Here is a 14,499-nt window from a genome sequence, read left to right on the forward strand (position 1 = left end):
CTCCCACACAATAATAATGGGAGACTTTAACACCCCACTGTCAACATTAGACAGATCAACGAGACAGAAAGTTAACAAGGATATCCAGGAATTGAACTCAGCTCTGCATCAAGCGGACCTAATAGACATCTCCAGAACTCTCCACCCCAAATCAACAGAATATACATTCTTCTCAGCACCACACCACACTTATTCCAAAATTGACCACATAGTTGGAAGTAAAGCACTCCTCAGCAAATGTAAAAGAACAGAAATTATAACAAACTGTCTCTCAGACCGCAGTGCAATCAAACTAGAACTCAGGATGAAGAAACTCACTCAAAACCACTCAAATACATGGAAACTGAACAACGCGCTCCTCAATGACTACTGGGTACCTAACGAAATGAAGGCAGAAATAAAGACGTTCTTTGAAACCAATGAGAAAAAAGACACAACATACCAGAATCTCTGGGACACATTTAAAACAGTGTATAGAGGGAAACTTAACAGCACTAAATGCCCACAAGAGAAAGCAGGAAAGATCTAAAATTGACACCCTAACATCACAATTAAAAGAACTAGAGAAGCAAGAGCAAACACATTCAAAAGCTAGCAGAAGGCAAGAAATAACTAAGATAAGAGCAGAACTGAAGGAGTTAGAGACACAAAAAACCCTTCAAAAAATCAATGAATCCAGGAGCTGGTTTTTTGAAAAGATCAACAAAATTGATAGACCGCTAGCAAGACTAATAAAGAAGAAAAGAGAGAAGAATCAAATAGACTCAATAAAAAATGATAAAAGGGATATCACCACTGATCCCACAGAGATACGAACTACCATCAGAGAATATTATAAACACCTCTATGCAAATAAACTAGAAAATCTAGAAGAAATGGATAAATTCTTCAACACATACAGCCTCCCAAAACTAAACCAGGAAGAAGCTGAATCTCTGAATAGACCAATAACAGGCTCTGAAATTGAGACAATAATTAATAGCTTACGAATCAAAAAAAGTCCAGGACCAGACGGATTCACAGCCGAATTCTACCAGAGGTGCAAGGATGAGCTGGTACCATTCCTTCCGAAACTATTCCAATCAATAGAAAAAGAGGGAATCCTCCCTAACTCATTTTATGAGGCCAGCATCATCCTGATACCAAAGCCTGGCAGAGACACAATGAAAAAAGAATTTTAGACGAATATCCCTGATGAACATCAATGCAAAAATCCTCAATAAAATACTGGCAAACCGAATCCAGCAACACATCAAAAACTTATCCACCATGATCAAGTGGGCTTCATCCCTGGGATGCAAGACTGGTTCAACATACGCAAATCAATAAACGTAATCCAGCATATAAACAGAACAAACGACAAAAACCACATGATTATCTCAATAGATGCAGAAAAGGCCTTTGACAAAATTCAACAACGCTTAATGCTAAAAACTCTCAATAAATTAGGTATTGATGGGATGTATCTCAAAATAATAAGAGCTATTTATGACAAACCCACAGCCAGTATCATACTGAATGGGCAAAAACTGGAAGCATTCCCTTTGAAAACTGGCACAAGACAGGGATGCCCTCTCTCACCACTCCTATTCAACATAGTGTTAGAAGTTCTGGCCAGGGCAATTAGGCAGGGGAAGGAAATAAAGGGTATTGAATTAGGAAAAGAGGAAGTCAAGTTGTCCCTGTTTGCAGATGACATGATTGTATATCTAGAAAACCCCATTGTCTCAGCCCAAAATCTCCTTAAGCTGATTAGCAACTTCAGCAAAGTCTCAGGATACAAAATCAATGTGCAAAAATCACAAGCATTCTTATACACCAATAGCAGACAAACAGAGAGCCAAATCATGAGTGAACTCCCATTCACAATTGCTTCAAAGGGAATAAAATACCTAGGAATCCAGCTTACAAGGGATGTGAAGGACCTCTTCAAGGAGAACTACAAACCACTGCTCAATGAAATAAAAGAGGATATAAACAAATGGAAGAACATTCCATGCTCATGGGTAGGAAGAATCAATATCGTGAAAATGGCCATACTGCCCAAGGTAATTTATAGATTCAATGCCATCCCCATCAAGCTACCAATGACTTTCTTCACAGAATTGGAAAAAACTACTTTAAAGTTCATATGGAACCAAAAAAGAACCCGCATTGCCAAGTCAATCCTAGGCCAAAAGAACAAAGCTGGAGGCATCACACTACCTGACTTCAAACTATACTACAAGGCTACAGTAACCAAAACAGCATGGTACTGTTACCAAAACAGAGATATAGACCAATGGAACAGAACAGAGCCCTCAGAAATAATGCCACACATCTACAACTATCTGATCTTTGACAAACCTAACAAAAACAAGAAATGGGGAAAGGATTCCCTATTTAACAAATGGTGCTGGGAAATCTGGCTAGCCATATGTAGAAAGCTGATACAGGATCCCTTCCTTACACCTTATACGAAAATTAATTCAAGATGGATTAAAGACTTAAATATGAGACCTAAAACCATAAAAGCCCTAGAAGAAAACCTAGGCAATACCATTCAGGACATAGGCATGGGCAAGGTCTTCATGTCTAAAACACTAAAAGCAATGGCAACAAAAGCCAAAATTGACAGATGGGATCTAATTAAACTAAAGAGCTTCTGCAAAGCAAAGGAAACTACAATCAGAGTGAATGGGAAATCAGTTTTTAATAAAAAATCTTCATAAAATTGTCTGATTTCATGAGATTTTTATCTCATGCTTATTTCACTGTGGATACTATACGTAAAATGATCTTTTTTTATTTCTCCACAGATAATCATAAGCACATAAATTTTAACATATATACTAAAGACACTAATTTTAAAGTATTTATTTTGAAATTCAGCTTTAGATGTCTTAAAGTGTGTCATGCCAGTTCTCCAAGGGCAGAGGAGGAAAGATAGTATTCATTAAGTGCCTAAACCTATGAAGCACTTCACTGGATATTTTAACTATGTGTATGAATTTAACATATGAAGAAACTGAGAGTCAGAGAACTTGAAAAACTATTCTGAAGTAACAATGAAGTGTAAAAAGTGGACTCAAAATTGTGTCTGTCAAAGCCTTTGCTCTTTCTTTTTCATCTCATGATTTTCAAGAATAAAGAATAAAAAGACACTTTTTATGTACATGGTATTTCCTGCTTCTAATATATTTTAGCGAAAGAAACCCTTGCTCAGAGATGTTAAATTTTTTCCAAGAGAGCTTCTTTAGAGCTAGAATTTGAATTCAGTCTTCTGACTCTTCATTCTAGAGATTCATACACTATGTGAAGGACCCAATCTTGTCCTAAATATGAAGCCCAAGAATGTTTTCAGTCCTGATAACATCATAAGTACTATCCAGGAGAAGATCATAAAGTTAAAAAACTCTTAATATCTTCAGCAGTGATGCGTGTTCTGTCTTCTTCTAGGGTTTAAACTTTAGTTCTAGGTCTTCGAAGCAAACTTACAGAGGGGCACTTCATCTTGATAATCATGCCTGGTGGGGGTGGGACTTCTCTTTTCGTAAATCATGCAAGCCATGATATTTTTATTGCTATACATTTATAAAAACATCTATGTATTGGATAGGAATTAAGATTTTTGAGTTCCTGTTCACTTTTTTTTTTTCCTTTCCCTTTTTTTCCCCTTGGTGGCCTGGCATACTCGTTAATACATTTTCCCACATATCATGTGGTTTTGTTTTGTTTTCCCAAACTAATGAAGTTTTACTCTACCACTTAAGGAAGTTTTTTTTTTTTTTCCATTAGGGAAAACATAATTTTCTTGCCAAAAATTTCCCAGAGTTCCCATGGAAGTACAATTCTCTAAAGAATTCATTAAAATGATTGAATAATGGAATCCTTTTCTTACTAGAATGCCATCATTCCAAGAACATTTTAGTTGAATATTGTAAGGGCAGAAAGTTATAGGAGTTCTTTATTAACTGGTATTATTCAATGACCTATATTTCACTAATCTCAATTCTCCACTAAATTTACACATGGAAATACACCAATATGGAATCATTACTTTTCAAGGCAGTAACCTACAGTTATTTTATAATAAAATACTAATTTTTATAACTTTCAAATTACATTTGGAAAACTTTTTTGCTCATTCACTTAAAGCTTGAAATTACCCCAAAAATTATAAGCCAGTGCTAAAGACCTGGGAGGGAAGGAGGTCAGGGAGAGATGGAACAACAGGCCTAAAGCAATATTCCTCAGATTCCCCTCTTCCCACTTAATTTCTGTTCCCATTAGGAAGACATTCCTCTAATGTCTTATTTTACCTTTCTCTCTTTTAATTTATTTACTACCATTTATTACCCTAATTTTTATACTATTCTCTCAGAAACTTTTCCCTATTGCATAGTTATAAGTTCATGAAGATATCTGATTCTTGGTAATTCATAGTTTGCTTAACAAAAGTTTAGAAGATATGGATTTACTAAGTTAGAATTAATCAAGTTTATGTGCAACATTTTGAAAATGTTTGTTGGTCTTTATGCTTCATCTTCAACAATAGAATAGCTTAAAATGGTGTTTTTCAACCTCAGCACTATTGACATTTTGGGCTTAATAATTCTTTGTTGTGGGTGGTGTCCTGTGCATGGTGGGGATTTTAGCAGAATTCCTGGCTTTTACTCACTAGATGCCGGTAGCCTCTAAGATGTAACAAGCAAAAATATTTTTGGACATTGCCAGATATCCCCCTGGAAGGCAAAATCATTCCTAAATGAGAACCACTGGTTTAAATAATGGTAATGAGGACAAGTACTAACGTCTGCTGAGCACTTTTCAAGTGCAGTTCTAAATATTTAAGTGGACACTATCTAATTCATGAGAAGGATCCTATGATTCCTATGTTACAGATGAGACCATTTGAGCACAGAGAAGTCAACTAAGTTACTACCAACACATGGCTAGTAAGTAAGAGAGCCAGAATTCAAACCCAAGAAGTCTGACATCAGAGCCCACTTTTTAAATTGTTGGACTATAGCTGTCTTGCTGAAATTACATTAAGCTAAAGTGAAATCTATAAAAAACATGCATCATATATAAGGTTAAATTTTTTCGCATGATTTCAAACATTCAAACCTTGGAAAGGAGACTTCCTACAAATTCAAAACCTCCCAAGATAAGTAAGTTTCCTTATTCCCCTCATCCTGTTCACTGAGCTGTTGAGAGCCCTTCAAAGCTCAGATTCCCCAGGCAGATATTTAAAGACCAGGTCAAGGAGTCAGATTCCTGGGATCACATCCTTACAGAACCATATTCATGAGTATGAGACCCATGAATATCATAAAGCTGCTTACATGCTTTATTCATAACCAGCATTCAAATATTAGAAAATGTTTATTTTTTAGTGTCAGTAGTTCAGAAGAAAACAATTAAAATTAGCTTTTTAGGATTTATCCTATATTTCTCAGCACTCAAACATCATTTCCTTTTAACCTTTTACAAATAACAGCCAGCAAAATTAAATTTATTTTTCTACCTCTCCATCTGAACTGCGTGTGGGAGAAGTGATATTTCTCCTATCACTCATATAAATCATGCCGTGGGATAACAAAAATTATCACACAGCATAATTTATAAGGCTTTCATCTTTTTAAGTACTTTGTCTTCAGGAAATGTGAATTAGCTTGTTTTAAACGTTGTTTTAATTTTTAAAGGAATATAGTGTAATAACCAAGTTTTATATCTAATCAAACACAACTAATTCATATAACTTGAAATACATGGTATATATTATCTTTCCAGTTTCTTAGACAGTTGATTGAAATAATAATAAAAACCTATACCTAACTTACATTTCCATGTGCCAGGCACTGTCCTAACAGTTTCTCATATATTAGTCCATTTACTCCTCATAATAATCACTTAGGTTGGTATTTTTAATATCCCGATTTTGGAAGTGAAAAATCAGAACCACGGAGAGGTAAATTACTTGACTAAAGTCACAATAGCTAATAAGTGATTTAGCTGGCTTATAAACCTAAACGGTTTGGGACCAAAGCTGTGCTGGTTATTACTTATATATACTTCCCTCCTAAAGAAGAGAAATTATCACCAAATATATTATTCATCATTTTATTAGATGGATCAAATTAGAATATGTGTCTTATATTGACACAGGAGAAAAAATATATTTGGTCTCAAAATTGTACAACCTATGAAATTCTTGGCAGCAGAGAGTAAGCATTTTATCTTATAAAGAAGTGAATTCATAATTATAAAAAAATTTGAATCTAATGATTCTGAATTATTCCTTAAACAGTTGATTTATTTTTCTTCTTTCCTTCTCACTAGTTCAAATGTCTGGGTTTCCCCATGTCATCACATTATCTAGGTCATTGAGAACACATGTCCCAGTTTTCCTGGTTCAGGTCTAGTTTACACGGTCTTGGTGTCCTCTACTGTTCAGAATTTCCTGAATTTATCATTTTTAACCAAGAATTTTGCTTAGTAATTGCATTAAAATGAGCCAAGGTGAGTTAAGTCAGCCTTCACATTGTACTTCCAGCTTCTGCCACAATCTCTTCTTGAGTATGTGAAACATTTGTTCTGAGAATTGAGTTCTCACTTTAACACATGGTTAAATGTGCAGGAAAACCAACAACAAACCTCTTTCTTTTCTTGATCATTTCCAGATGCAACATATCTACTATTCCCCTTTCAAGTAGAGCATGCAGGGTGCTAGCTGGTAAGATGTGCTTGAGATAAGCAGCTAGGGACAACTAACTCCCTCTGGTATTGGGTAGTGGTGGTGGGAGAAGTCTGTCCTGTTGCCCTGACGGTCCCTTGGTTTAACAGCAAGTTGTCCCATGACCTGTGCCTAGTGTGATGAGATGCTTGAAGGTGTCAGGACACGAATCCTCTTGGTCAGAGGGAAATATTTAAAATTATAGCCCAGATATACATGAATTACATGGGGAGATGGAGGCTAAGCAGTCCTGCTACCAAGTATACAGAGTAGTAAACACTCTGGATATTGTGTTTCTTTAAAAAAAATATTGTGCAGTATAAATCTACAACTGTTTTTTGGCTTTTAATTTCTGTTAATGCTTTTTATTTTTCAGTACAATATTTCAATGACAATTTCTTGGAAAAATAGAAACGCACATTTCAAAAATAAGTTCTCAATTTCCATTTCTCAAGAAAATTGAAAATGAATTTGTAAGTATTTACCATCTACCATGAAGGTTGTACTGACCATGTGAAAATCACATGACACAAATCTACTACTGAATCACAATCATTTTATGAAGACTATGTACAGAGACAACATCCGAACAAATATAAGTAGAGAGATGAAATATATCTATCTGTAAAGCCTGAATTTTCATTTAGATAAATGACTATTCTAAATAAATGCTGTCAAATTACATTTCAAGAGTTTTTGTTCTCATATGTAAATAGTGAGGAGAGGACTGTTAATATGTCCACTCCAAGAAGAACTCTGTAAAAGCTGACATATATTTATTACATTACCTACAGAAGTTTCAAATAGAAAAGCAGTTCAGCTAATGACAATAAAGTCTTAACTTTGTTCTTCACAGGATTTATGGAATCAAGGTGAAGCTATAGAAATTTTATTCTACTAATGTAAAAAATCTGACTTTATTGTGAATGCTACTGTAAATTCAGTTAAAAGTTCAATATGAAAGATAAAATTATTTGTGTAGTAACACAAAATTTTTGATGGAGCACAGAGTGTAGTAAAAGCAGTGTTCTTACTAAGAACCTATGAAGAAAAAATGTACTTGGAATTGGTTGGGAAACACAAATAATTCATGAATCTGGCCAAACTGGGGGAAATACTCTGTTAATAAAAATTGAAGATAAAGATGTAAAATTTTATATACTAGGAAATATATCATTGACCCACAATTTTTTGAACCAAACTGATGTTAAACACTGCAGCACGATAACATAACATTTATTCTTCAATGGTCATCTTTGATCTGATTTTAGAAATTTTGGAGCCCTTGTGAATGAACTACTTTGTAAATCATTGTTGATCTTCAACATGGTATCAAATGTTTTGTAAAAGATTTATCTACATTGTGATGGTGTTTTATTAAAAAAGGAATTGGAAAGTTGGGCTCGGTGGCTCATGACTGTAATCCCAGCACTTTGGGAGGCCAAGAGGGGTGGATCACTTGAGGCCAGGAGTTTGAGAGCAGCCTGACCAACATAGTGAAACCCCATCTCTACCAAAAAAGTACAAAAATTAGCCGGATGTGGCGGTGTGCACCTGTAGTAGCAGCTACTCGGGAGGCTGAGGCAGGAAAATCGCTTGAGCCCGGGAGGTGGAGGTTACAGAAAGCTGACATCACACCACTGCACTCCAGCCTGGGTGACAGCAGTGAAACCCTGTCTCAAAAATAAATGAATAAATAAGTAAATAGGAATTGAAAATCTTTAGTACATATATACAATTAGCACCAAAGGCTTCAGGTTTTGAAACTTTAACAAATTGCAATTGTAGAAAACAAAGCTTGCAGACAGTTGGTTTTAATGTTTATCTCTAATGCAACAAGCTTAATAATGAATATTACATGATGTAAAAGATTTAATTATGAGGTTTCATAATATTCTGAATTTTAATTGCAGCTTTGTAAGATCCTGAGGAGAGGACTCAGTTGAGCTACGCCTAAACTCCTAAGATATGGAAGTGGTTAGATAATAAAAACATAGTAAAAGTTTCAGGACATCATAGATTAGCAGTTTAAAATCTCAACTACATTTCTTCATGCATTAAGTATAAATTACATACATACTTAAAACAAACTTTTTCGTCCCAAATTTGTTATCAGCAATTAGTTCATGAAGTTTGTATCCCTGGAAGTTCAATTTTTCATTTAACAATCATTTGCCAAGTTAGCATTTTACATTTAAAAGTGCTGTGACAATTCTATTTACTATGTAGACATTGAAAAATCAATGAAGGATGCTAAAATATGTATAGCCTGTAACTAAAACCAGTTGTTAATTTATCAATATAAAAAAGTTTAAATACTACCATGTAAATGAAAAATATATTAAAATAACACGTTATATATAAAAAGTAAAATATAATGCACAAAACCCAATGATTCTTGTGATAAGCAACCAAATACGTGTATCATTCGCTTTTCCACATTTTGTTTGAATTTTATTTCAAGGTTGAGTTGCAGCATGTTCCAGGATGAATAATGTAAGATCTTCCTTAGAACTTAACGTATGGAAGTGAAAATATTGTGATTTTTGGCTTCCATTACAAACATCATGTCAATAAACTTAATAATATTTCAATTTAAACCTTCTGAAAAAACTTAGATTCATATATACTTTTAAAAAGATTATAAATAGAATGCCTCTATGAGAATTCTCTTTTCATCATGAGTGCTAAAACATATTGAAAGAAAAAGGGTTAGATGTGATTTATAGACGTTTTCTATCAATGACAACATAGCTTCTTGCATAACAAGACAGTTCTAAGAATTAATCCCAGATTTTCATATCTGTAATTAAAAAGGATACAGAAGTTGATAAGAGGGAATTGAAGTACGAAATATATTAAGATGTTAAAAAAAAAAAAGAAGGAACAAAAAGAGGTTGTAAGAGCTTGGTGCTCATGACCAAGAAAATTACATGTATGGATTCTACAGAAATCCAAAAATTTGAATTTCTCCGCTTTTTTCATTATATTTGAGGGATGGTAGAAAGGAACTACCAACAACAATGGTAAAATGAAGGAATTATTTTCAAAGCTAAGGGCTTAAAGTTCCAGGTAATATGCTAGTTGAAATTATAAATGAGACAGTTTGTAAAAATGGAAAATGGAAATATTATTATGGCCAGCACAACTTTACAAAAGTAAATCACTTTAAACTGAATTCATTTTTTTGAGACTTATTAGCTTGGTAAGACAAAGAAATAGAGTTGAGATCTGTATATTTCATTTTAATAAGACAAACTCATAAATGAACATGATATATAAAAATAAATATTTGGGGAAATTCATTGTAGAAGGATTAGACTGGTCTGTGTGGCTAAAAGATTAAAATTTGGACTAGTGAGTGAAAATCAAGGCTCATTGTAATGAAGACTAGGTTTTCCACAATAAGATCATGATCAACTAATCATAGCTCAAGTCATATAAGGTCCTCATCAGTGGATGTGTTCAAATACAGGGTCAAATAATAATAATAGAATAAACTTGTGCTGTAAAAGAATCTATCAGTTATCTATTGCCATGATTGTTGCCAAATGTCTTGCATATACAGAACATGTCCTGTATTTAATGATTTTTATCCTGTGTCCTGTTCTTACTTTAACAAGATACCCTAAATATCCTTTATTTAGCTTGTGTTGAAAAAAAGTACAAAAAAAATTAGAGAGCAATGTTTCTGCCACAGTAAATGGTGTTCAAATCACCTAAATGCCAACAGTAGTTGAAACCAATACTCCACAAATGAGCTCAATTGCAATTCTAGACAACACACAGACTGCGTTGTACTCCAATGACCATGTTTCTGAAACTCAACCAGTCAATAGCAGCCTTCCTCCTGTTACCACGCTAACATAGCTGAAAGCATCGAAACCATGCCCATTTCTGAAAGTCCACCAGTCTCCAAATAGCAAGCTTTTCAGAACCTTATAGAAGATCAGTTCTGGCTTTGTAGTCATACCTCAAAAGTACCGTTCTCTGTTGAGGCAAACAGGAAGTTAATTATTTTTTGCATGAGATATCAAGTTCATTTATTGTTAGTTTTCAAGCTTGCAAACGTTTAGTGGTTCAGTTGCTGATTACAGTTGGTAATGAGTTTGCATTCATGAGTAATAGACACACTGTTGTGGCTGTAAAACTATCAAATGAACTCTTTCCAATTCATGTAATGATTGCTATTATTTACTTTTATGTGTGCATATTTGTACCCAAAATGCAAGAGTAAATTTTATGATAAATTATCTGAACAATAACATTTATTAAAATGCAGCCATAAAAAAGGATGAGTTCATGTTCTTTTCAGGGACATGGATGAAGCTAGAAACCATCATTCTCAGCAAACTAACACAGGAACAGAAAACCAAATACCGCACGTTCTCACTCATAAGTGGGAGCTGAACAATGAGAACACATGGACACAGGGAGGGAAACATCACACACCAGGGCCTGTCAGGGGTTGCGGGGCTAGGGAAGGGATAGCATTAGGAGAAATACCTAATGTAGATGACGGGTTGATGGGTGCAGCAAACCACCATGGCATGTGTATACCTATGTAACAAACCTGCATGTTCTGCACATGTATCCCAGAACTTAAAGTATAATTAAAAAAGAAAGAAAGAAAAAGAAAAAGAACTCTTGAAGCTCATTGAGTAGTATGCATTTGTTAATTCAATGTTGAAAATAATGGAAACTTAGATATAAGCCAGCATTTTCCAGCTATATCTGCAACTAGTACCAAAGTGATAAACAATATTTTTTATGAATATAAATTCAGATAAAGAAGATAAGTTGGAAGAAGTTGGAAGAAGATTATCCTTCCATATTGGATATTTTCAACAGTCTTTCAGCCCAAATGGCTAAATGAACTACTACTGAAAGAATTTTCTGATTCCCAAACTGCAAGAACATTTTCAAGTGCCCAGATGAAATCTACCACAATTAAAGAAGAATAAGTACTAACTCCAATTACTATCACAGAGATTATAAAAAATATAAATGCCTTGCCTTTTTACAGCATAACCATGGATGCAAGTAATCACAATACAGAAAACAATTTTCCCTTGGTTCATACACAATTTTTCTTGTGAAAAATTCTTGCTTATAAGATGAAACTTAAGAAACAATAGAAAATTTTGCAGAAACACTTAGTGAAAACAAATGTGCTGCCACTGTATAAAAGTGATGCAAGTATACATTTGGTGAATGTTTGCTTAAAGGTAAAGACAGTGTTTCTTCAAAGCCGAAGCTAAGCATGAATGATTCTGTGAAAGATGTTGGCTATCTTGTCCATATTCTCATTAAGCTCTCAATTATCATTAGATATTTTTATGTTGAAATTAAAGTAATTGTTATAAAATTATTCTCTTACTTCAGTGTTTATTCTGTTTAAACTGAATGATTTACATTGGCGGTATTTTTTAATTCTCTCACATTCAAACCCTGATGACTCTCTTTAACAAATGTAGTTGAGAGAATCTTCAGTTTTTTTAAATCTCTAAAATCATATTTCACTTCTGAAAAAAAGGCCTCCAAAATTATTGTTGACATTTTAAATCTATTAAGTGAAGTCTAGATAAACTCTTTAGCAAAATAATTATGCAAATTAAAAGAAGAGTAAACAGTGTTATTGAAGTACTCCTTTGCTTAAACGAACTTCTTGAATGTGGTAAAGAAAGAATTTTGAAAAATATATCAATTTAGGTGTGAGAGCTATTTTTAAAGCAGGCAACATCACTTACCAACAGGAAAATAAGCTCTGATTTGATGTGTAAAATTGTTCAGATATTTCTCATGACTATCTTTTGAAGTAAATTTAATTACATTTGATTTTGAGTAGATTTAATTAAATAATTTAATTCTTATATATGGATGTTAGTAAATACTATTACAGCATGAAAACACGTGAAATAATCGTGTATTGTTGAAGATTACAATATTCTTTTTGTTAGTGGACAGCCTTTTAAAAATATATTAATCAAGATATGCAATGTAATTCTAAAGAATAAAAAAATTAACGTAAAAAACATTTTTATGTGCTTCAACAAATCAAATTTGAAAATCATTTATCACAGTTGTCAACTTTCCCCAGTATGTGTTCTGTAAACCAACCTATAATGCTAATGTTGCGTGCATTTTCTCATTAACGCTCAATGAATCAAATAACAAAATAAGTTAGATTTAACTATTGTAGAAGCTATGTTACAATGTAAATGGAACATAGACTGCAACTACAAAAAATCTGATAAGCAAATTATGCAAAAACAAGGAACTGTTTATTGAGCCAAATCATGAGAAAATCATAGTTTAAGAAAGAGGTATGTAATTTAAATACTTATAATTTATTTCTGATAAATAAAAAATAATTTTTAACATTTTATGTCAATGTAATATATCTTATTAGAAATAATTTAGATTTACCTGGGCATCCTGAATTTTACTTATTAAATATAGCAATCCTAATTGCCACAAATGACAACCTCAGTGCCATATAACAATAAAAACTGTTTTTCTTGGGAATTGTGAGACTGCAGGTCAGTTGGATGGTGCTGCTCATTTGAGGCAGGCTTGGCTAGTCTTGGCTGGGCTTTTTCCAGCATCTACAGTCAGCCACTAAAGGTAAGGGACCAGCTGTTCAGGAATGACCTCACTAGTCTGTATGGCTGACAGCTAACTGGTGACTGCAGGTATGCAGGTGACTGGGCTTCACGATTCACATTATTCTGCAAGATAGCCTTGACTGGTTCGCACAGCAGCTAGGAAGGTTTCAAATAAAAACAGGGCAAGCACACAGGTCTCTTAACTTGCATGCTATAAATTCCACTGCATTCTATTAACCAAAACAAGTCCCGAATTTAATCTAAACTCAAGAAATAAGGATATCAATCAACTTTACTCCTTGAAGCCACTGCAAAGGGCATAAATACAGAAATAAATGTAGAATTGTGGTCATTTTTTAAATCAGTCTACCACACAAGGATTCAAGCTGTTTAGCCCTAAAAACTTTTTTTCCTTGTAAGTCCATTCACTTTCGAATTTTAAAATGTTCTTGACTGAAAGGTAAATTGAATATAAATTAATGCTTTAAAAATTGACTTGGCTATTAATCACTGATTTTGAGCAAATTTCTTCACTGGCATATTTTATAATGTTAATTTCACATATTAAATAAAGACTATACAACCCCAATATTTAAAACATAAGTAATATGATCTGAGCTAAATGCTTTTTCTCTTCTATTTGTTAGCAATTACTTTTCTACACACTTGTTTTCAGTCTAAACCAATGCAATCCATTCGATCCTAATGTGTTCTCCTTATGGGCCTTTCCTTACAGTTTCCACAAAAATTTCTTCATTTTTAAATATAATAAATAGGAGAAATTTTGATAAAATGCCCCTGTTATCTCTCAGATTTTTTCTTTGGCTCTTCATCTCTTAGACGTATGTAATAAAATATAGAAAGATTATGATAAATAAAAATACACGGTCAAATAATGTAATCAGCAGAATGTATGCAGAGCATAGTGGGGAGTAGAGGTGGCATTCTATATTTGCCTCTCTGGCTCCAGGAGATACCTCATAGATCTTGTAGCTTGAAGACTTTTTTTGTTAATGTTATTTACACTCCCACAAAAAATGAATATCCAAAACTATAACGGAAAATAAAAATGTTTCCATTCCTGGTAAGACAAAAAATATAATACAATCTAAAATTACATTTTCCTTTAAATCATGATCTTAAATGATGTTTGCCGCATTTCATACATTCTCT

The sequence above is a fragment of the Gorilla gorilla genome, chromosome 5, assembly GCF_029281585.2.
Source record: "Gorilla gorilla gorilla isolate KB3781 chromosome 5, NHGRI_mGorGor1-v2.1_pri, whole genome shotgun sequence".
NCBI classification, from domain to species: domain Eukaryota; kingdom Metazoa; phylum Chordata; class Mammalia; order Primates; family Hominidae; genus Gorilla; species Gorilla gorilla.